This window comes from Protopterus annectens, chromosome 8.part0 (assembly GCF_019279795.1).
Source record: "Protopterus annectens isolate FY-2018-M chromosome 8.part0, PAN1.0, whole genome shotgun sequence".
In the NCBI taxonomy this organism is placed as follows: Eukaryota; Metazoa; Chordata; order Ceratodontiformes; family Protopteridae; genus Protopterus; species Protopterus annectens.
This window is the reverse complement of record NC_056741.1, coordinates 961,018,441-961,043,239: the sequence shown is the minus strand read 5'-3', so window position 1 is coordinate 961,043,239 and position 24,799 is coordinate 961,018,441. Positions and strand designations below refer to the sequence as shown.

At 39.4% G+C, this 24,799-nt stretch overlaps 1 protein-coding gene across 1 annotated transcript in view; it reads right to left on the bottom strand.

The window, feature by feature from the left end:
* LOC122808369 (free fatty acid receptor 3-like) overlaps positions 1-21,178 on the bottom strand; it is a 181,282-nt gene extending 160,104 nt beyond the window's left edge. The window contains exon 1 of the mRNA XM_044079335.1: positions 20,982-21,178. The gene's annotated coding sequence lies outside the window, so the exon portion shown is untranslated. The remainder of the gene's footprint in view (positions 1-20,981) is intronic.
* Positions 21,179-24,799: the final 3,621 nt, after the last annotated feature.

Genomic DNA, 24,799 nt, shown 5'->3' with positions numbered 1-24,799 from the left:
AAGACAGCTTCTAGGGAGCAGGATTTTTTGTTTAGAAGTAATACCTTCAGATTTTCTTGGCTTTGATTTGCTATGTCAGAAGTACTTTCAGTTTTGTATTACCTAAAAAAGGCACTATGGAGGAAGACAATGTTTTAGCCAATATTTGAAAGTCTAGAGGAGAGGTGCAGACCATCCTTGGCAAACAGCATGGCCTGCTGACCATCTCCTTCCATGCTGACAGATATTGCACCCCCATAGAATGACATCAGAAACTAAGCCAATTATTAAAGTCAATCATCTTGTTTTCATATTGTGGCATAATCCTTGGAGAAGGTAAAATGCTGCTCAGTGCTAGGCTTATACCAGCCTGAGATACATATTCCAAGAGCTCCATGATGTCTCTCTTCATATAGTCTAGGCAGGTACATCTCAGGTCATTTACTCCCACATGGACTATGACTGAGTCATATTGGTAAATGTGATCCAATGACCTGAGTGCATGTGTAATGTGGCTGATCCTAGCCTTATAAGCAACTGATCATAACTTTCTCCTTACTCAGCCTGGTGAGAGGGACATCAGTGTGCCTCATGATGGAGTCTCCAATGACTAGAAAGTTGGATTGTGTGGTGGCTTGCCTTATGGGTTTACAGGTAGAGGCTCCATGAGATGTAGCTCTATGTGTTGATGTGGGTGTTGTTTTGAAAGAACGCATTTGGTGCTGCTGAGGGTGTTTGTTATGTGCACTTCATCTAGGAAGTCTTTGTGGTTTAGGAATGTTACATGTAAGTGCCTCAGCATATGTGGGTCGATATGTTTGCTTTGAATTGTGCATGATGAGTGCAGTGTGTATACTACTGACAACCTTATTGACATTCAAAGTACTTTTATGTGAGAGCTTTGCCTCCACTGACATTGTGTACATATATCTCTAACATACCATATCAGTCTGTTTGAGAATTAACTGGTTAACAGTAAATATGAGGCAATTTTTACATTGCCTCAGGATGCCCATATCCACAAAGCCAGTAACAGAGACAGTAGGAAAGTTCATATCCATGGCAACAGACCCTTTTTTGTTGATTAGACAGTTGGAATGAGAAAATCAATCACTGTCAGGAGTATCCGGTTTGCAACTATGTGGACAGTGCTTGTCACTGCAAACTAGCTGTCCATGTGTGCAACTAGATATTGGAGAAATTTCATTTGTGCTTTTACAGTAAAAATGTCACTCAAGGTGTCTGACTCTGTACAGGGCACTGCCAAACACTTGAGGGGAAACTAACATGTAGACCCTGAAAATTTAAGGATGATGTATTTAGGCAGATATTCTGAAGTTAGAAACAAATCAAGCAGTACTTACTGAAAACAAAGAATTAGCTTGTCAAGAATGATGAAAAGAGGGGAGTCGCATGAATGGCTACTGCCTGGCTACTCCTAATGCTGGTCTCACCACACCTTCTCTCTGTTGGGATGTAATTCTTCTTTGCTTCTGCTCTCACCAGAAGCGAAATGTTAGCACCAATCCAAAGAAGAGAAGCAGGCCGCACTCTGTTTGGTGATTCACAGTCTTGTCCCAGATGATGCAAGGGTCTGTAGGAGTGTAGCCTTTTTCTGGTAGATGCCTTGAAAAGCAACCAGACAAATCAGGAATGTTAAGCGCAGGCACTCACTCTCCAACCAGAAACCGTTAGGAATCAATGCACTCTGTTCCTTCTGTTACAAGGACCAGAATATAAGCACAGATTCCAAACTGTCACCTATAAAGCAGTTAGGCTTTCTGGAGATCAGCAATCTCCAGGAAATAATGTCACTGTACTCCTTCTCTCACCAGGAGAAAACAGAAGCACTAATCCCAAGATGAGTACTGAGAGGCAGAATGTGGGGTCTCCAGTAACTGGTGGTCTTGCAATATATGTTTAAAGGTTAAATAAAACATGGATCATGCATTCTCAACTATACTTTGTATTTGTTGACTTTTTCTCCCTTATAAATAATCTGTTTTGTTTCCTCATTTCTCTCTCTTAGCAAACTAGCTATTAGTATCCTTTTTCATCTTTGTTTTAAAATGTCTGTGATAAACTTGTATTATCTTCAGACATTCTCTGTCATGTCATGTTTACACACTACTTTCATTATTAATACTTTCTGCTCCAAGCTGTTTAACAGCTGTTACAATTGCTTCTTAAAGTATACCCTTCCTTAAATATTTTTTTTCCTATTACATCTTGCTGTTTAAATAAACAGTGTCCAAAAACTTGACTATTCACAATTTATTTCCTCTACTTCACTTTTATCAGTTTAAATGTTGGATTTTTATTGGTTAGCTATGGGGCCTGCATCTTTTCCAAATGTTATTTTCCAAATGTCTCTTGAGTTTGTCAAACAAATGCAGGGGTGTGATTTAATGTTGACAGCTATGTGTAGCTGAACAGTAAATATGTCAGTGGTATGGAATGTCAATACAGGTAAGTGAGGTTGGGGGTGAGAGAATATGTGTGTGTGTGTGTGTGTGTGTGTGTGTGTGTGTGTGTGTGTGTGTGTGTGTGTGTGTGTGTCTGTGTGTGTGCGTGTGTACGTGTATGTGACAGGGTTATGGCTGGGGATAAATGAAGGATGAGTGGTGTGTGTGTGTGTGTGTGTGTGTGTGTGTGTGTGTGTGTGTGTGTGTGTGTGTGTGTGTGTGTGTGTGTGTGTGTGTGTGTGTGTGACTGTATTTTAAGGCAAGGGTAAGGGTTAGGCTAAGGATAAATGTTGCGTTGTTTGTGTGTGTTTGTGAATGTTTGTGTGTCTGTCTTGTGTAGTTGCAGTGTTATAGGAAAGTTTTAATGATGGTAAGGAGTAGGGTTCGGGTTGGGGGAAGGGAAGCATTAAGGTTAGGGTTAGCATCCAGTGCTAAGGGGGTGCATGAGAAGAGTGAATCTCAAACATTGCTCTTCTCCTTTGAAATTCTTTTTGCCACTGATGTGGGTGGCAAACCCCCCACCCCCAAACTTATATATACCAACTCCAAGATCTCCATATTTTTTATTCAAGCAGTCTCCGTGTTTTAGGACTCAGTCTGGTGGGTCCCAACATTTCAAAATCTTACCAATTTGTAACTCCTTACACATAAATATAATTCTTAATTTACTTCTTCCATTTTTGGAAGTGCAGTAACTGCTGAAGTGAAGGATGCTGTTAACATTTTATACTCATATCTTTCAGAAAATTCAGAATGATCTTTTTGCACCTTTACTGTAGTGCATTGTATACCTAATGTCACAGTCAGAAGCATACCATATGTTGGAACTACAATTTATGATGTTTTTGTTACAGTAAATTATTTCATAAACTTGTCGCTCTTTCTTGAAGCACTAGCTCAACCATCTTCTTTTTATTCACTTTATTTGCAGTCTTTAATCTTTTCTTTTCAAGATCAGCAAGCAGTTTTGTAATTCCTAAGCAACCTAACTTACAATTATTCATAAAGGCTTCGTATAATAACATCAATGCACATCATCTCTATGACAAGATCATTAGTTCATAGGTTCATAGGTTCATAGGTTCATAGGTTCATACTAGGCTATATGCCCTAGGGCATTTATAAGCCTAGCCAGAGTGTGTATGGCTTTCGCCACCCATTTTAAATTAATTTTGCTATGCCCTTTTTCGAGGTTAGTATACTGTGCCTCTGTAGTAAACATTAAACATTTCTAATCTCTCAATAATTAAACTGGATGCCACAATTGCCTAGTGAGGGAGATTTCTACTTAACATGGGCAGTTTAAGTGTAAGAAATTAGGTTTGGAACAGACCATTTTGCCCAGGGACATCTTCAAGGTGGGGGGGTTAGTTAGAGTTGCAGGATTTGGGATGATAGGAATAGGATAGGGTTAAATAGGAATGGATGAGGTTTGGGAGGAAGTGAGGTAGGGGTAGGGAGGGGCTTAAAGGATGTTAGGCAAGTGTAACTGGAATAGGAGTCACATTTTGGCGTGAACTTGCTATACTGCAGGGTCTTGTCCTGACGACCAGTGTGTGCTTTGGTCAGGTAGGCCTTGGTATGGCGGTGGGCATGAGGAGGTGAGTACCTAGGGTATAGGGTATGGTCATATGTATGCTGGTTAAAGGTAATTTTTCAATATTTTTTTTTTACGCTTTCTCTAGCTTTGGGGGTAGGTGTAGTAATTCCAGGGTCACTCGCAAGGCTGGGGATGTAGTTGGCCAAGTCTTTCTTGGCTTATTAGTTGGTTGGGTAGTGGGATGTTAGAAGCTGTGATTCACTGGTGGTTTATTCTTTGCAAAGCTGTCACTGTTAGGCTACATGTTTTAGCCATGGAACATGGTGGGCCTATAACTTTGCCACAAGTGGATATGGTGTATTTTATCCCATCTCCTATATAGTATATGTCCATTCAATTTTGGTTTTCTGTTGGTTGGTGGTTTAAGGGTTCAGGCGAGGAGCTGTGTTGGTGTTTGGGTTATAGCTACTTCATTTGTTGAGCCTTCTATAACGTCTTTCTTCGTCTTTAGCCTCCTTTTCTAGTAAGTAGTCGTTAGTAGCAGTAGGATCAATAGCATTTCCTGTGCAGGGTGGTGTAGAGTAAGCCACAAGTCACTTTTTGCGTGCTTGGAGTTCTTTTGTTAACAAGGCACCCTGCACTTGTGTAGTATGCTGATACTTCTCATCATCAGGTAGTGTTCCCCTACGCGGTACGGATTTCACAGATGTACTTGCGAATAGGGGCTGGTGTACTTCTGCCAGTAGTTAGTGTGCCCTTGAGGCATTCTGGCTGAGTACCGGGGTTGTTATTGGTGGCTGGTATCGCAGACTGCTAATGAAAGATGATAAGGGGTCTAGATTTTCTTTTGGTACTCCAGAGTTTGTTGCACATTTTTTGTATGCGTCTTGCAACTGCTGGTTTGACTAACAGGGATTGGTTGCTCTGTTGTTGGGCCATTGTTTAAAATTTCAGTAAGAATCTGGGTACATTTAACGTTAGTGTAAAAAAAAAAAAAGGCATTGGGAGGACACGGAGGGTCCAGTTTGTCTTGTACGTTTGGTGCATTTCCATTGACACAGCGGGTGCTTTCAGTTCATACTTCGGGCCTGTGATTTCTCTTTTGCTTTGTTTTACAATAGCAAGAAGCTGTGTGGGATAATTATAAAAAATGGTTATATTGCTTAAGGTTACTGAAAATTTTTAGCCATCATAAAATCTGCAATGTCAGCTTTTACAGGTTTTCTGTACTGCTGCTTCAAAAGTTTTGTATACATTGTCCTGGATAGGAATTTGAGGACTTAATTTGCCATACGCTGGGTCCGCGTATCTATTATGGGATCATGTATTTGGCAGCTTTGGTTTCCCACATTCCACGCATGGTCTCTCAAGAGTCAGATGTGACCTTGGAGAGAGAAACTGAGATTGCTTTTAATTATAAACTGGAAACAAATATGACCGGGTTAAGACATTGGTAAGCATAGCAAACGTTAGCAACAACTGGTCTTTTTCTGTCTAATTTTCCATTCTGTTAGCAAGTTAAACACTGAAAACTCCTTGGTGATGTCACCTGTAAATTAGTGACTTAAAGTTTACAGTATCATTTTTGGTGGGGAGAAAAGCTCGTCAATGCTCACAATCAAGACGCCTTTTATTTTTCCCATGTATTTATGCATTTGAGTCAGTATGTTATGTGACATAAGGGAAGGTCAAGTGTCACACTAAACACACAACTGAACTGCACCTTATTGCAAGGAATAGTTCCTTTTTAACTTCAAAGAAGCCTCATCAATTTCAATGTAAATATAAATGTATTGTTATCTTGCCTTGAGAGCACAAATATTCAATTCAACTTATATTGTACGCTCTTCTAAGCATTTTGAATGAAAACTATTATCTTCAAAGTCTTACATACTTAAGTAGTACTGCTTACACAGAAAAGATGAAAGCTAATGTAGGCTTATGGAATCTTATTGAAAATAGTTTAATTGACCAAATATCCATTGTGCTACTGAAATAAGCCAGTATTGTGAAAATCAGCTGTACCAGGCTGCCATCCTCATAGATTTTATTTGAAGTTTTTATGTCCAGTCCATCTGTTAAGTATAAAGTGTTACAACGTTTAGAGAAAAATCACAAAGTTGTTTATATTTTATATGCAATCTTAAATTTCAATTCTTTCTGATATAAATCTAAACTGGTCTTTAACTGTGCAATACATTGTCTTGTAATGGTAATGTTTTGATTCTGCTAATATCCCATGTGTGATAATTAATCATAATTATAAATCTTCTTGATGGACAGCATCTTTTTTTATACAAGATTCAGTCATTTCAGTTCTATTTTCATTTACTTTAGATTGGTCAAGTGCTAATGGCTTCAGCTATCTCACACTGTGTAGTTTTGTTTATAAATGGAGATAAGGATGGGGAGAGACTTTAGAGGTTTAGTCTAGTGGAAACAATACTGTTATTGGTAAAATATGATGTTATAACCTCTGCTAGGTATGGTGTTTTTGGCACAGACTATCTATGGGCAAAATGTGGAGTACATACTAACGGTTGACTAACAACTTCAACTAGGAAGCTCATAGGATGGTTAAATATGCTGGTTTCAATTATGAATAAGATCAGTTAATAAACTGATATGATTCAGTTCTAATTCCCAAGGATGTCAGCTTAAAATTTCTAATACTGAATGTGTAGCAGGCCCTTTCAATGGAACTTGAGGAACATTAACATTTTAAGAACCCAAATGTATAGTGGGGCTGCGATCCTGGTAATTAGAGGACATTTCGTGGTTCGCGGGCTTTTACCATGCTGTTGTCCACAGTGTATGCCTGTTGTAACTCGTCCATAGTGGGGAGGGGAGGGTTAGGCTGTCTTTGACTATGTCTTTGAATGTGCATTATGTATTTTATATGATTTATATGTTCCCCTTTTTTCTTTCTTGCAGATGGGGTTTTTTGTACCCCTCCTGTTATAATTTGGAACAGGTGGGTATAAGGTGGGACCATCTCTTTACAGGCTAGAGGATTTACTTTGTCCTTTTCTTTGCAGATGGTGGAGTCATGGGTACCAGTGGTGGCACCACACAGTGAGTTTGCAGATGATGGAAGCAGTGGCGAGTGAGGAGGTTACACATGGTGAGCTCAACTGGGCAACAGTTACTGGCTGAAATTTCTGAAGTGCAGAAGACCTCATACAGTGGCCTGGAAAGTGGATCTGAAAGGAGTGAATTTTAGGAACTGACAGATATGTGGGGTCTTGGAATGCTGTGGCTGCAATTTGGAATAGGTGGGTAAAAGGTGGAGCCTTTTCTTTACATTTTAGAGGGTTTAATCTTCTCCTTTTCTTTATAGATGGTGGTGTGCCGAGTACCAGGGGTGGTGATGCACAGTGAATTCACAGATGATGGAAGCAGTGGCATGTGAGGAGATTACACATAGGGAGCACCAGTGGGCAACAGTTATTGACAGAAGTAAGTGGATTTCAAAGTTGTTGAGTTTTGGTAGAGGATTTACACTGCGAGTCAGAGAAGGATAGGCATTTGAGTTTTTGATCTCAGAGTTATTTGGTTGTACAGTTTGTTCTATTACCCATTCAGTACATTAGATTAGCATTGGAAGTTGTCCCTATTTTGGGCATTTGCATTCAATACTAAAAGGGAGCAACGGCCATAGGTAAGAGTTGGATATTGCACAGGAAGGCCGGAGATGAGCATGTGCTGAGTGATCAGTGGTCAGCACCCTGATTAAATGCCTTTGAAAGGTAATGGATGCTTTATATGGATTTTGATGGTTGGACTAGTGTATAATGGAATTGGGGATTTTGGTGCTTGAGTGGTGCATAGGGGGTTATGTAAGGAGGTATTTTAGGTCAAGGTAAGGTTGGACTAGGGGTGTGACAGTGCAAGTACCAGTGGCTGTTGTCATTGATGCAATGGTGCATAAATGTGCTTGATTGGGGGAGTGTAATGTAAGCAGTCGCTGTCCTGCAGGAAATAGTTGATGTTGAGGGGCTGGATGTTCAGTTTGTTGGAGTTGTGTACAAAGGGGTCACAGGGAATTTTATTTTATTCACTGTTTAGCAAGATATGTCGAACTTGGTGCGATTTGGTAGAGTATCGACAAGTAAAGGAGTAGGTTGGGGGCTGGGTAAGGCAAGGTTGCAGATCTGTTATGGGGGGTCTGGGGGTTTTCTACAGGTGGGGTTGATGCACAGTAATTAAAAGCATAGGAAGTCACTAGGTTACTGGTGCTAGGGCCCTTAAAGTCAGTTTATCTATATTCATTTTATTTATGGTTATTATGTACTTGCATTTGGAGGTAAAGTATTATGCTGGGGGAGGATGGGTTCATATCTGGTAGATGGTATGTTAATAAGTGTTTGTTTTGTACTCATTAAGGCATTTCAAGGTTGGTGCAGCTGGGTAGTGTAAGGCCAAGGGAGGATAAGGTATGTTGAGGGCAAGTTATAGCAGGGTTTGATATTTGCTTAGGGGTAGTTTTGGGTTCTTACTGGTGTGAGGAGGGTCACCAATTTTGGGAGCTGGGGTAGTTACTAGGTTAATGGCTCTAAGGTTTTGATGAACTAGACATCGGGTAAGTAAGATTCCTTAATCCAGAGTGCATTCCATGTTGCTCTTAGTCAAGAGGGACATGGGTTATTGTTGCCCATGTCCAAAAGGAATAGAGATAGACCTGTGGGGGGGGGGGTACACTTCAGGTTTGGTAATAGGATATAATAGCATGACTATGGTTGTTTTTTTTTTTTGTTTTTTGTTTCTTTGCCTTAATTATGGTTAACAAAGTTGTTGGGAACTAATTGGCTGGGAAAAGAGTGGTATATTATTTATAGAATAGGCCCCTTTGTAATGCAATAATTTGCTTATTTCGCATGGATATTAGTTGTATTATGAATCTGTCAGGTGTGGAGGAAATCTTACGGGTATTTTTGTTAAAGCATCTTAAGTTTCATTGGTGTTTTGTAAACGATAGTAAATGCATTTTAAGCAGTTAGTGAAGGCGATACACCAGTGGTGGTGCATACTGTCATTAAGAAGTTGTGATTATGTGTGGATGAAGTATTTACAGTTTTTTCTTTTACATGTAGGTGGAAAGAAGGTGGCTTTGACAGGTGAGAGAGGATGTTGAGGCTGATGTCACTTGATGGAGTGGTGTGAAAAGAGGTCATGGTCTTCCAGCAAGTCAGTCACATAGGGAGTTGTTATATTTTCTTCCCAATAGTTACAATGTAATAGCTTGTTTGCTTGTTTTGGATAGGGAGCATCAGAAGTTTAGAAAAAAAAGAGGATATTGTACCTACTTTAAAGAGATCTCATTGGTATGATGGCATGCAATGGGGTTTAATAGAGAAATAGTATGGCTTGTTTTGTTGAGTTGCTAGAATGCCATGATGGCTGTTGAGCTGTTTTATTGCTTATAAGGGATAGTTAGTGTGATGGTGGGATTGCTAGACAACAGGATTTTATGATACTATTTTGGTTATTTTAAGCAGTAAAACAGGGTTGGGATTAGGCATCATGGTTTGTTCTTGTTTCTGTGAGGTTTCAGATGATGGTGGGCTTTGTGTTGGTTGCCCAGTTGAAGGGTAATGATGTGGGAGTCATTAGAACTTTTATTGCTCTGGAATTAAGGAGAGCTCAGTTGGTTATTACTGGATAGGGTGGTAAATGGGGTTGCAATTTGGTATGATGGCATGCAGTTGACTCTGCATGGTTTTTATAATGCCCTTGAAGTCTTTATGGTGCTGCAACTGGTCATGAAGTAAAGATTATTTAGCTCATGTGCAGTGGGTATACTAGATTATCTTAGCATAGGTGAAGGGTCAGTGTTTTGTTTTCAACAGTTTTGATAATTAGTTATTTTGTCATATGATAGGGTTTTAGGAGTTAACTATATCCGCCTTGGTTAGTGGGGATGGGGTACACCAAATGATGTTTGGCTGGATGCCTTAATGGTCTTTAGATTGCTGGAAGTGTGCTGAAGAGAGGGGGAACAGCCTGGTCAGGTTGATGGGCAGAGAAGAGGGGCAGGCTTGCCCTCTTCTGTTCCCCCTCTGGTGCTGGATGGACAATTCAATAAGTTGGAAAAGGAAAGTGAGTGGTTACGTTGCTTGACAAGTACATAAGTAAGCATAGGAAGCTGCTTCTTTGGTTGAATGTATAATGCAATAAATGGTAATGAAAGTGAGTGGTTACACTGCTTAATAAGTATATAAGCAAGCGAGTGAAACTGTTTATTGGATTGGTATAATGCAATAAATGGTAATGATAGTGAGCAGTTACGCTGCTTGATAAGTACTGATAAATGGTAATGGAAGTGAGCGGGTACGCTGCTTCATAAGTAGGTGAGTGGTGGTATGGATGTTGCTTACTGATCAGGATGAGCAGGCTTATGCTGTCCTGTCCTAAGATAATGTTACATGGATGTTATTTTATCTGTATCATGTTTGGTTGAAATGAATGAATATTGAGCAACATTTATGTTTATGGAAATGTAATAAAGGTCATCAAATGTCATTCAGTGTAATGTGTTTCTTGAAGGGGACTGGGACAAATGAGGTTTGGAACAGACCATTTTGTCCAGGAACATCTTCAAGGTGGGAGTTAGTTAGAGTTGCAGGATTTGGGAGGATAGGGGTAGGATAGGGTTACATAGGAATGGATGAGGTTTGGGAGAAAGTGAGGTAGGGGTAGGGAGGGGCTTAAAGGATGTTAGGCAAGTTTTTTTTATACTCAACTTCAGAGAGACTTGCTTGGTTGCAAACATCTGCATTAGAAGCTGAAGTTAAGTAAAACTTGCAGTAGTGTATTTTAGTCTTCTGTTAAGTACAAACTTGCAGTTTTAAAAGTACTGTATTTTCATTTTTTCTGTTTCCTAATTGTGTGTTTCATTGAGAAGTGTGCTGTGTGTGTGTCTGCTATAAGAGGGGGTGGTGTTATCACTTCTTTGTTATCTGATATTTAATAGCCTAGAGGGATTCCTCTGTACTTAACATTCTAGCCACACAGATTGAGACATCATGTTATGCTCAACTTCTGAGAGACCTGCTTGGCTACAAACATCTGCATTAGAAGCTGAAGTTTAGTAAAACTTGCAGTAGTGTATTTTAGTCTTCTGTTAAGTACAAGCTTGCAGTTTTAAAAGTACTGTATTTTCATTTTTTCTATTTCCTAATTGTGTGTTTCATTGAACAGTGTGCTGTGTGTCTCTCTGCAGTTAGTTCCCAACCCAGCCTCCCTGTTCCTGTGTTGGTATTAGTGTTGGTGGCTCTGGTTTTGCCCGCCCCTCCTGTAAGTCTGTATTAGAACACTCCTCCTGGGTCCATCTTATTTGCTCACTTAACCGAGTACAGTGAGATCATATGCTGAGTCTAGTGTTCACTCGACTTAATACAGAGAGGAGATTTAAGAAGGCTAACCCACTTCTTCCTTCCTCTCTCCTTGCACTTAAAAAAAAATTGCACTTTATTCATCTGCTTTTACTGTATTTGTGTTTCCTCCTACTTTATTTTGCTTTTCTTAAAAGTACTCAATTTTATTTATTCGGCTGCATTTATTACTGCTTGGTAGTAGCCTGAATAGATTGTAACTGTTATTCTAAGTCTTTTGGTTTAAGCACTTGGGCTTCATACTGGTTGTTTTACATTAAGAAGGTTTGTGGTCTGCACTGTTGTGGCAGGACAGGTAGCTTACATCCTTCTAAGCTGGGAAATGCTGATTGAAGGCTCAGTGTCTGCTATTCTAAAAGTGTATTAGTTCTGGTTTAAGCACTCGGGCTTCAGGCCAATTATTCTATATTAAGAAGGTTTGTGGTCTGCACTGTTGTGGCAGGACAGATAGCTTACATCCTTCTAAGCTGGGATTTGCTGATTGAAGGCCCAGTGTCTGCTATTCTAAAAGTGTATTAGTTCTGGCTTAAGCTCTTGGGCTTCAGGACAATTATTCTACATTAAGAGGGTTGTGGTCTGCACTCTTGTGGGAGGAGAGGCTGGATTCTGCCCTTCTGAGCTGGGAACTTCTGGTCACAGGCTTATTGTGCCTGCTTATTTGACCTGTTTCTTTCTGAAATTGGTGTGCCTTGTTGCTGTAGCATAGACCAGATTCAGGCCTGCTGAATCTAGCTTTGTTTCTTTACCTTGAGCACTGATCCAGGCCATCTTTTTTTGGAGAAGGTTCCCCTGCACCCTAGTAGCAGGAGTGTGCAGTTAGAACTTGTCTGATTGAAGACTGCTGGAACAGGGCTCAGTTTTGAGCTTTTTTTCTGGTTAATTGGGTAACTTGTTTAAATCAGTTCTATTGTTTTATATATATATATATATATATATATATATATATATATATATATATATATATATATATATATATATATATATTGCACTTTATTCATCTGCTTTTACTGTATTTGTGTTTCTTCCTACTTTATTACTAGGGGCATTGACTACAACTCTAATCTGTGGTATATAACAATAAGCATCCTTTTCTGTGCATTTAAAGTGTTTTTTTTTATTGTATCTGCTTTATTTTCTGAAAAAAAATATATATATAGTTAGTGCTGAATTCAGAGCTAGTTTACAAATCTCTGTGTTTGCCCATACCTTACTTGGATAGAAAGAAGTTTCTCTGTTCACCTGTGAGAGAGGGGAGCTTTGAGCAGCCTATCTGCCCCTGGAGGAGTGGTTTCAGCCCAGAAAATTAGTAGTTTATTGGCTGTTTTGGCCTAATTTCTATCTCTTTCATTTCCCTGCTATAAATACCACATTTGCCCGGTTTTGCACGCCTCATGTACACAGACAACCTTCTCCACCTACCACCCAACACTAATACTTGCAAGAGATGCAATTTTACACCCAAACTGGAGGCTAAGCTCTCTCAACCCAAGACTGGGTCAGACAGTCAAGAGGAGAAGGGAAATACTTGCATCACACCACGAGTCTCACATAGACCCATTAAACCAGCACCGGCAAAAAACACACATAAATACATGAAAACATACTCGGTGGCTCTAAATAAAAATCTGCAAAACCAACAGAGACCTCCAAAGCAAACAACCAAGCTGCCTCCACCCTCACAACACAAACTATAAAACACATACTTCATAAAACCAGTGTGCCATGCAATCACAGCCCTTAAGGCAAAATAACATACCCAACATACTAGTAATAGGTGACTCTATAGTCAGGCACACTGATGTCCCACTCATTAGGCTGAATAAGGAGAAGGTTGCTGTTAGCTGCCTGTCTGGTGCCAGGATCCGCCACATAACACAAGCACTCAGGTCACTCCAGAACAAGTACAAATATGACTCTGTCATTGTCCATGTTGGTGTGAATGACCTGAGCCGTACCTCCCTGGATTACATGAAAAGAGACATGGAAGAGCTCTCTGATCAGGTATCCCAGGCCGGTATGACCCTGGGTAGCATCCTGCCCTCACCACGAATGATACCATGGTATAAAGAAAAAATGTTCTATTTCAACAATTGCCTAAGTTTCTGGTGTCATTCAAGGGGGATCCAGTGTCTGTCCTCCTGGGATGACATGCTCGACAAGCCATGCTGCTTCGCTAGAGACAGCTTGCACCTATCACCCTTAGGCTTTTGAATATGGGCCAAGGCTCTTGCCACCCCCATAGTGCCTTTTTTAGGCAAGGCTCAAAAGACAAACCTACCACCGTAAATAGCATAAGTAACAAAAAATAATGCTACTCAATGCCAGAAGTATAAACCTCAAAATGCACACACTCGAGTAACTCCTCACTATGGAGAAAATCGATATATGTGCAGTAACAGAAACCTGGTTTAAGGATCCAGATAGCACTGCAGCACTACCAAGCTACACCTCATACCATACATTTTGGCTGCAGACCCCAAACCGAAATACAAAAGGCGGGGGCGTACCCATATTCATCAAGTATACCCATACCTCCAGGTTAGTGGCATAGCATGATGCTTCAGAGATCATCCACGTGCAACTAACAATGGGCAAAACTGTAATTCCAATTGTAGCTTGCTACAGATCACCCACCATGTCCCAGGACCATATACCATCAACCCAGGACCCCCATTCTGCATTTCTGGAAACACTTGGAAACATAAAAGTCCTACCAAACACCCTAATATTGGATGATTTCAATTACCCAAACATTAACTGAGAGAACTACTCAAGTACTAACTCCCTTGCCCAACATTTCCTAGAATTTATAAACTCAAATGCCCTGGTTAAACTGGTCAACACTCCCACCAGAGGTGACAACATATTGGACCTGGTCATCACCAACATGGGCGACTGGTCTTTCATACTGGAGGTCAACCCCTCACTGGTTAGATCTGACCATAAACAAATCACTTTGAATATCCACATTCTGCCCCCACCCCCTGGACAAGTAAACCACTGTGAAAAACTTTTCAAAAGCAAACTTTATGTTACTTAAGACCGAGGTGGAAAGTTTCAAAGCCCCCATGCTGAAGGATAACACTGTCCAAGCTGCAAAATTCTTTACTAATGCACTCTACGGGCACCTACAAGAATGCATGGATCATGCCATCCCAAGCAAAACCAAGACTAACTCCTCCAAGCAAAGGAAACCAGTCTGGTGGACTCCTGCCATAAGCAAGCTATACAATAGAAGGAGGAAACTAGTACAGAAAAGAGTAAAATCCCTAGAAGGGAAGACATCCTTGATTAGTATCAGCAAGAAACTACGATCCCTCATAAAATTATCCAAGGCGAGCTATGAAAGAAAATTTGCCAAGGACTCCAAAGATAACCACAAGGAATTCTTTAGCTATGTCAAGAATCTAAGTGGCAATGCTCAGATCTGCTCGGAGTTAGTGCAGAATGGCATAAAATACACTGAACAGACAGATATCACCAACATCCTGGCAGACAGGTTCAGCGCAAACCTCTCTCCCCTCTCACCCCCAAAAGGGCCCATAACCATACCAGAAGAATGTAAAGTCCCTGAAATCACAGACACTCAGGTTAAAACAGCCCTCTCCAAAGCCAAAAACACAGCATCAGTGGGACCGGATGGTGTCCCAGGCTGCATCCTACACAAGCTCAAAGATGAACTAACCCCTCACCTAAACACACTGTTTAAACTCAGCCTCTCCACAGGCTACATACCCATAGAGTGGCGCACAGCAATGGTTATTCCGCTCCACAAAGGTGGAGCTACAACAGACCCCAGGAACTATCTCCCTATAAGCCTGACTAGCTTGGTCTGCAAGGCTATGGAGCGCATCATCATGGAACTCATTAACAGAGACATTGTGAACCTCCAAACACTGGATCCTACCCAGTTCGGCTTTTTTAAGGGCAGATCATGCCTCCTAAACCTGGTGGACTTCTTTGAGACAGTTACTACGGCTATAGATGAGGGAAAGGTGGTACACACAGCCTACCTAGACCTCACTAAGGCCTTCAACACCATTCCCCATTCTGGTATTATAGACAAGCTCACCAGTCTGAACATAAACGCCTACGTCACAAGATGGGTTGCCAACTGGCTCATGGACAGAACCCACATGGTGAGAGTTGCGGGAGCTAGGTCCGATTCTAAACCGGTTACAAGTGGTGTTCCCCAGATCTCTGTCCTAGGACCCCTCCTGTTCGGCATATACTTCTCAGAGGTACAGGCAAGCACAGGAGGACTATGGCTGAACAAGTTTGCAGACGACTGCAAACTAGGGGCTATGATTGACTCTCCAGCTGACACAGACATCCTCCAAAAGGGTCTCATTGAGATGGATACCTGGTGTCAAAATGATGGCCTCAAGCTAAATGCCAAAAAGTGCATAGTCATCTCCTTTAGAAAAAACAAAGTGCCCACAAACTACCACATAGGTAGTAGTCCCATAAATATGGAAGATGTAATAAGGGATCTGGAAACCCAAGTAGATAGTAATCTCACCTTTGATAATCACATTGCCAAAGAGGTTAGAAAATCCTTCTACGTGGCCCACCTAATCACAAAAGGGTTCGCATTTAGATCAAAAGAGGTCATTGTGCCCCTCTACTCATCACTCATCAGACCCATCATAGAGTACAATGCCCCATTTGGGTTGTACCTTACAAGACACCTGCAACAGCTGGAAAGACCACAGAAGTACCTCACCAAGAGGATCACTGGCCTCAAACAGATGCCCTATGCAGTTTGACTGAAGAAACTCCTGCTGTACTCGGTTGCATATCGCCTACTCAGAGGTGATCTCTGCCTGACATACAAAGCCATGTCCAACCCAGAATTGATAAACATGCTCCACCTAAAGAAAACCTTATCCCCTCGAGCCACATGCTCTAGGGATCTAAACCTCACCATTACAATAAATAGAATATGCTGGAGGGATATATTCCTGTTCCAGAGACTTCCCATGCTTTGGAACAAGATTCCAATCTACATTAGGCTCGCTAACACTCATCAAAAGAAACCTTGACGAGTGGATGGGAAACAGAAAGTTTACCCCAGGGATCACTTCAGTGTCTCTGCTGGACAGAGGCACAGGGAACTAATCTAAGGGGGCGGCAAAAGCCAACACATTCTGGCTAGGCTTATAAATGCCTTCAGGCAGATAGCCTAGTACATACCTATGAACCTATGAACCTATGAAGTGTAACTGGATTAGGAGTCACATTTTGGCATGAACTTGCTACCCATCCTCCCTCCCTCTTTTTATTAGTTGGGATGTGGTTATGTTATTTTGGACAGGGCAGGGAAGAGGGGTAGGCTTGCCATCTTCTGTTTCCCCTCTGGTGCTGGATGGTCAATTCAATAAGTTGGAAAAGGAAAGTGAGTGATTACGCTGCTTGACAAGTACATATGTAAGCAGGGGAAGCTGTTTAGTTGGTTGATGGTATAATGCAATAAATGGTAATGAAAGTGAGTGGTTACGCTGCTTGATAAGTATGTAAGCAAGCAGTGAAGCTGCTTATTGAATTGATGGTATAATGCAATAAATGGTAATGAAAGTGAGTGGTTACACTGCTTGATAAGTACCGATAAATGGTAACAGAAGTGAGCGGGTATGCTGCTTCATAAGTAGGTGAGTGGTGGTATGGATGCTGCTTACTAATCAGGATGAGCAGGCTTATGCTGTCCTGTCCTAAGATAATGTTACATGGATGTTATTTCATCTGTATCATGTTTGGTTGAAATGAATGTATATTGAGTAACATTTATGTTTATGGAAATTTAATAAAGGTCATCAAATGTCATTCGGTGTAATGTGTTTTTGAAGGGGACCAGGACAATATTCTTTTCTAGGTGCTTATGGCATGTTATGAAGTAGTTCTCTTAGCAAATCAATTTATATATATATGTTTTAAATTAATATGTCTAGCTCAGCTAAATGACATAGTACAAAATGTGTTACAAAATGTACCTAGTCTAAGGAAATGTGCTTTTTTGTTCCAAACATTTATAAACAATTTCAGTGCAGAAGACAATAGCCAAATATAAATGGATCCTAAACAAAAGTTAGAGAAATTCCTGAATGTAGCTCCTTTGTTGGGTTGATGTCCAACCCAATCCAATATATGAGTCCTTGTGCTGTTGCATAACACTTTCCATCTAACAATGTGTCTATTCACATCGTCCAAAAAGTGTGATGTTTGTTTGCTTGTTGTATATCAATCAAAAACGACAGTGCTAAAGCTAAAATATATGATATGCCCTTGCAAACCAGGACACTGTCAATGAGTTAAAATCCATAAAAAAATGACAAGTTAGTCATAGCAGATCTCCTTTACAAAGTTATAATGATGCATTGTCATGGCACCTTTATCCATTAAATACTTACTTTAAAAATCTGAAACACTGTGCTTCTTCAGTTTGGAATGGAAATTTAGCAGACTAATAGATATTTTGCTGGATGAACACTTAATGAACATGTTTTAAGATTGCTTATTCACCCTTAATGTTCTTGGGATTTAACAGGCAACAGAGCACGTGTTACAAACCCACCCGGACAAAGGGTGGACATGTGTACTCTGGACAGAAGGCAATCCATCTGAGTGATGAACTGAATAACTATGCATTGTAATACAGTGATGCTAACTGCTGTGACAGTGTGACATATAGGACCAGCATATAAACACATATTTCTTTTAAAAATATCTAATATATTTTCATTGAACCAAGGCATTATGTCAAATCATGTCTGTTACTATAAAGTGTTTTCAAAAAAAAAAAACCTCACATCACGCAGACAAAGTACAACCCATCTCTTTTACAAAGGAGATCTCCATGGTAGAACAGTGTCCAAAAAAAAGGAGAAATACAATGTTTATGCAGATTGTCCTTACCAATATATTAACATTTATTCAGTCTGTAGTAGACTTGAACCTGCCTTGCCATATGTGCATACGGATAAACACCCACATATACACACAAACATATATGCTCACAAACAACCCTTGCACACAAAAATGTGCAAATATATATGCTCACAAACACAGATACACAAATTCATGTTCAGCTGTACAGCCATGTATATACATATCTGTGTGTGAGTGTGTGTGTGAGTGTGTGTGTGTGTGTGTGTGTGTGTGTGTGTGTGTGTGTGTGTGTGTGTGTGTGTGTGTGTGTGTGTGTGTGTGTGTGTGTGTGTGTGTGTGTGTGAGTGTGTGTGTGAGTGTGTGTGTGTGTGTGAGAGTGTGATAAAACTCTGTGATTAACATGCATGGGTCATGTCTGTAACTCTGCCACTGGAGGGATGAGGATACTTCCAAAGCAGCTGGCGAGATTCTCCTGCTTGCTCACTTTTGTATCCATGATGTCAGTCATATTTAGTAGGTAGTTTTTATTTATTGTTTCACTGTCCCTAAAATCTGTTACCTTTCTTATTCCTGATGTGTAACTCTGCACTAAGAATTTTATACTGAAAGCCATTGCCAGGATATTGTGTGAAGAAAATCATTTTCACTAGTGTACATCTGGGGATACCTGCTCCTTTCCACATTATTTCCCAGGGAAATAACAGAGACTAATGCTAGCATCTTTATCCATTCTGTTTTCTGATAATTTAAGTTAGTAAAAACTTTTAGTTTTTATGCTCGCACTCACTTGCTCTCAACATTACTTTATGCATCCCCAATCCTAACAAATCTATCCAAAACAGAAACCAGCAAACTGGCAACCTGCTATAATCAAATAGCTAAATTTGCTAATAACTTATCTTTTAGAACCCATCACTGTCATAACCTAAAACAATTGGACTGGCTTGATCTGCCAAATTTATTAATCTGCAATCAACTTATCATCACTTATAAGCTGCTCTCCCACCCAAATAAAACACCAGCTTTAAGCAACCTAATTCAGCAGTATTCCTGTCCTAGGCAACTCCGCTCCACAGATAAGTTACTATTAACAGTTATTAGATCCCACATCCTTGCTAGTGACTTCCTCTACTCATCTTACATATCCAAAATTTGCAACTCCCTGCCTTCATCCACTACCCTGGAGTCTTCTCTATCCAAATTTAAAAAAATCTATCAAAAACCATTTCAGCAACAAATGGTTATGTCCCTGCTCCACAGCAGACTAACTTCAGTTCTACTCCACTGCTGTAGTAACTCTTGCCACATAATCTCTTGGTAGGACTGCACAGTCTTATCAATACCACATTCAGATGTATGATGTGACTCTAGATATTTAACATACCTTAATATTGTTTGTATATCTATTGATCATTCTATATGTCTTTGTCAAGGAATTAATAATGTGTGCTCATCTATATGGTCTGGTTGTATATACTAGAAACGTGTTAGAATATTCTGTTTGCATGTCTTGCATATGTGTTTCTTTGGAGCTTTTCTCCCCAGGCCTCCACCGAAAATTGATATGTATCCCGTTGGACTATCCCAACAAATGTAAAATAAAAATAAATAAAATAAAAAAAGTGTTATGCATTAAGTCAATGCTAGTTCCATTCTTCTCCACCTAGTTTTCCTGTTTCTAATCTTTAGCAGCCTTTAGGATAGCATACCTCTTGCATTCACTCAATCTACACATACTACAGCAGTTGCACTCTGGCATACATCCTGGAATGTATCCTTTCTAGTAAGAGATAATTTTCTAAATTATTTAATGTCCAACAAAATTAGACTTAGAATATTTAGAGTACAAACCACGTCCAACTAAAAACTGCCGCTTTTGTCTTTTGTTCAGTTCAACCTTAACATGAATAAACAGAGACTATATGAGTGAGTGGAATAAACTGGACAAAGCAGACAGGTTTGTCTTATTTTGTTGTTTTCCTGCTGTCAAGGCTCAGTGTTTCACATTTATTGTAGAAAATCAGCCTGCAGTTTATGTGCAGACTTAGTATACCTTCATATTCTGTTGCCATACCTGAAAGCAATTTTCAGTAATGAATCTTGACCTTATTTTTTATAAGAAAACCTTAAGTGGAGAAGTTCAACCTTAGGTATTACTATCATTGTTATTAGACAAATAGATCTGCTGCCCTCAATAAATCTTAGTGTTGTAAATGTAGTGTTATAGCAACGTTATAAGTCAACACAGTGAAATGAATCAAGATATTATTCTGAATGTATATGTATTTGATCACAAATTTCTGTCAGTAGTTCTGAAATTATCTTCATAAAAACAAGTTTGAGAGGTCCTGTCTACTTACTAAGGGGTAGATAGATTTTATATATATATATATATATATATATATATATATATATATATATATATATATATATATATATATATATATATATATATTTATATATTCTTTACTACTTGCCAGTAACACACAGGTAATTTATTAGAAAATGTAAAAAAAAGCACACAAATGGCAGACGTAAGATATCATGTAATATAAAACTATGTACAGAAAGAGAAAACAGAAAATATGTATTAATTTAAATCTTCATTGCACATTTGAAAAACACAAAGAAAATCCAGGAAGTCAGACCAAAAAAGCCTTCTTTGCTCATATACCATCTCATTGCCCTGTTAACAAAACATATTAGTCACAGTCTTACCTTACATGGTACTGCTACTATATCCCAGTTTAAGTTCTTCGCTTTTGCATTTCCGTTATACTAAACTTTGCCACAGTTGACTTCCATACAACTTAATAATAGCCACAATGACTTTTAAGCAGTTCATATGCCATTTAAATGTAAATTTTCAAAATGTTTTTTTTCCCCTGTAACTAAATTTCTTAAATTGAGTAATTTTCTACATATTACTCAACATCCATAAAAATTCCTTGATCACCAGGCGTAAGTTGACACATTCTCGTGCATGATGCAAACTTTCTCATGATGCAAAGTTTTGCAATTTGTTTTAGTGGTAAGATTTCACAGTGCCAAGAACAGGAAGCACAAAAATAACAGCCTTGGATCCTTTTCTTTTAAATCACTTTACTTCTCCAGTTCTAGCCAAGAGTTTCTTGGCTTGTAAGTCTGTCACAAGATGTTTATACAACACCATTGTTTCAAGCTTTGAATAGAGCTGCACACTTAAATTCCATGTTTTTAATATCAAAAGACTTTGACTAGTATTCACAGTCATTTGGGCAAATACAATAGGGGTATCACTTATGTTTACAAATGAGCATAGCAAAGGTGAGATTCACAGAGGCCATTTGCATTAATGTGAAATGCCTTAAGAATAATGAGATGGAAACAAAATAGTTTGTAAAGCATCATATGCTGGTGAGGTGTTCTTGCAATTCAATATCCAGTATCCCTTACTAAATGTGATGCTTCATCTTTCATATCTAAATTGCGATCTGTGAACTTGCCCCAGCAGTCCTTCAGTAGTTTGTTCAAGTATGCAGAAGCACTTCACTGATACACAAAAAATGTCCCCCAAAAACCACTTCAGTAGCTTGTCTAAGTATGCATAAGCACTAAAATGACACAAAATGCATTATTTTGCCCATTTATCACTTCAGCAGTCTGACCATGTATGCACAAGCACAAAAATAAAACATTTTCCCAAGTGGTCCCTTTAGTTTTATGTCCAGGTATGTAAAAGTACAAAAATGAAACATTTCCCCACTGACCACTTATGTCCAAGTACGCAAAAGCACTAAAATGAAATATTTGCCCAACCGATCCCTTCAGCAGTATGTCCAAGTATGCAGAAGCACCAAAATGAAACCTTTCCAAACCAATTGCCTCATTAGTATGTCCAAGTATGAACAAGCACCAGAATTAAACATTTCCCCAAAGATCCCTTTAACAGTATGTCCAATTATGCAGAACCACAAAAATGAAACACTTCACTCACCAATCTCTTCTGCAGTTTGTCCACGTATGCACAGCATTAAAATGACACTCTTCCCCTACTGCACCAGTCAGCAGTATATCCATGTATGCACAAGCACCAAATGAAACATTTACCCAACAATCCCTTAAGCAGAAAGTCCAAGTATGCACAAAAAACAAATGAAACATTTCCCCACCAATCCCTTCAGCAGTATGTCCAGCAACGCCCTAGCACCAAAATGAAACATTTATCCAACAATCCCTTTAGCAGTATGTCCAAGTATGCACAAGAACCAAAATGAAACATGTCCCCATCAATCCCTTCAGCATTATGTCTAAGTATGCCCAAGCACCAAAATGAAATATTAACCCATTGATCCCCTCATTGATATGTACAAGTATGCAGAAGCACCTGAAGGATACATTTCCCCCACCAATCTCTTAAGCAATTCATTCAAGTAAGCACAAGCACTAAAATGAAATATTTCCCTTACCATCCCCTTCAGCAGTATGTCCATGTATGCACAAGCACTTCCCTAACTCCAAATGAAAGAATTCTCCCAACAATCCCTTCAGTAGTCTGCACTTGTATGCATAAGCATGTCCCTGACACCAGATAAAACATTTCCCCCAATGATTCTTTCAATTGTCTGTCCATGTATGCACAAACATGTCCCTGACACCTAATGAAAAAGTTCCCCAATGACCCCTTCAGTAGTCTGCCCATATATGCACAAGCACATCTCTGCCAACAAATGAAAAGTTTCCCTTCCCCTAGCATCTTCATATTCTTCTGTTAAATTGTCACTTACTGGAGTAAGATCAGGGGAATTCACACATTTAATACCTAAATTATCTAATTAAGGATTCATCTCTATGAATCCTCCTAATATGCAAACATAAAATGCCCCATCTGCATATCATCTGCCCCCAATCATGTATGCCTTAAGCATATTATGATTTTGCAGTAGGGAGGCATGTTTAGCAAAATGCCTCCGCAGTCATGCATTCTTCCTGAAAGTCCATGATTTGAACAGTGAAGTAGCAAAGCCCCAGGCCATGAATACTTGCATTGGATAAAATGAATAATTCATCATTTCCACTTCCAGTAGATTGTTCTTTAATTCACTACACTTGATTCAAACCTTGCACATAGCATGACTGAATAGAGATAGTTAATAAAAGCTATCTAAAAGTTAAAAACCAGCAACACAAATAATTATCAGTTTTGTATTTTACTTCTTTACAGTTGTCAAGATGACAAGTTTTAGGGAATACACATAGCCCTCAAATAAACATAAAAAAGAATATCATCAGTTTTACAACTGTTGACTTGTTCAACAAAATTAAATGTCTGATTAGATTTACAACCTGCAGAATATCCAACTGTTTTGATATAAGCAGTTTTTGACTGAAGAGAATGATTGTATTTCTACTTGCTTCTTTCCTTATATTTTTACATGGTTCTCAACATATCACCCCTTTTCAGCCTATTTTTCTAGTTAAACAGGGTCTATATCATGTTGTTGAACTCTTAAAAGTTTGAACATCATATGGTCGACATCATATGATTGAACTTTTAAAAGTTCAAACATTTCAGTGCAGATCTCTGTACAGTGTGAAATGGGAAGATTTCCCTTTTCTGCACTGTAGTGCGATCTCGGAGTTGGTATATTTAAAGAGCGGGGGGTGTGGGGGGCTAAGCCCCCCTGATACAGGGTGCAGGGGGGGCTTGCCCCCTGCTTAAACTGTTCAGGTAGGTTTTTTCTTTGGTTTATTTTTTTATTACATTTTCGAACTTTTAAAAGCTCGATTATATGGTGTCAACCATATGATGTTCGAACCTTTAAAAGCTCGATTATATGGTGTCGACCATATGATGTTCAAACTTTTAAAAGTTCGATTAGGTAATATAGATATGTTAAGCACAAAAATATCACTTGAACAAAAGAAAAGCCTGATATTTGCATGGGCTATGTCAAAGAAAATTCCATGGCTCTACTTACACCATTTCGTACTTCAACAATTTCTTCTTATTATGTACCAACTTAAAAGAACACATCCTGCTTTAAATGTGCATGATGTTAATGGCAATAGTTTCTGTCCTTATGAATCCATTGGTGTGGATGCTGGCAGTGTGCTGCTTACAGCTAGGGACACACCTGCATGGGACATGTCTTCAGCATGCTGCATTCTGCGGGTATTCCCATACAGAAGTGGGGGTCATACTGTACTCATTCTTAACAGTGGGGATATGACCTGTGATGAACCTGTGGCTGATGGTGGGGTGAGCTGTGTGCATGTGTGCTATGGAAGCTTCTTGCAGTTGACTCACAGATATATGTGGGATATTCCCCTTATGCTGGCTTGTGCGGGGACATCAGCAGTTTCTCAGTACTTCATAACTGTGCCTTTTGTGGTCTGCCAGTGATTGGCCAGACTATATCAGTATTCCATACTACACAGACAACTAATGTGCTGCTAACCTGTATGTACAATTCCAAAGATGTGTGCATTTGACAGTTACATTTTATACACTCTGTCTAGGGTACTTCCACCTGTGTACTGTGTGTATGTCTGGG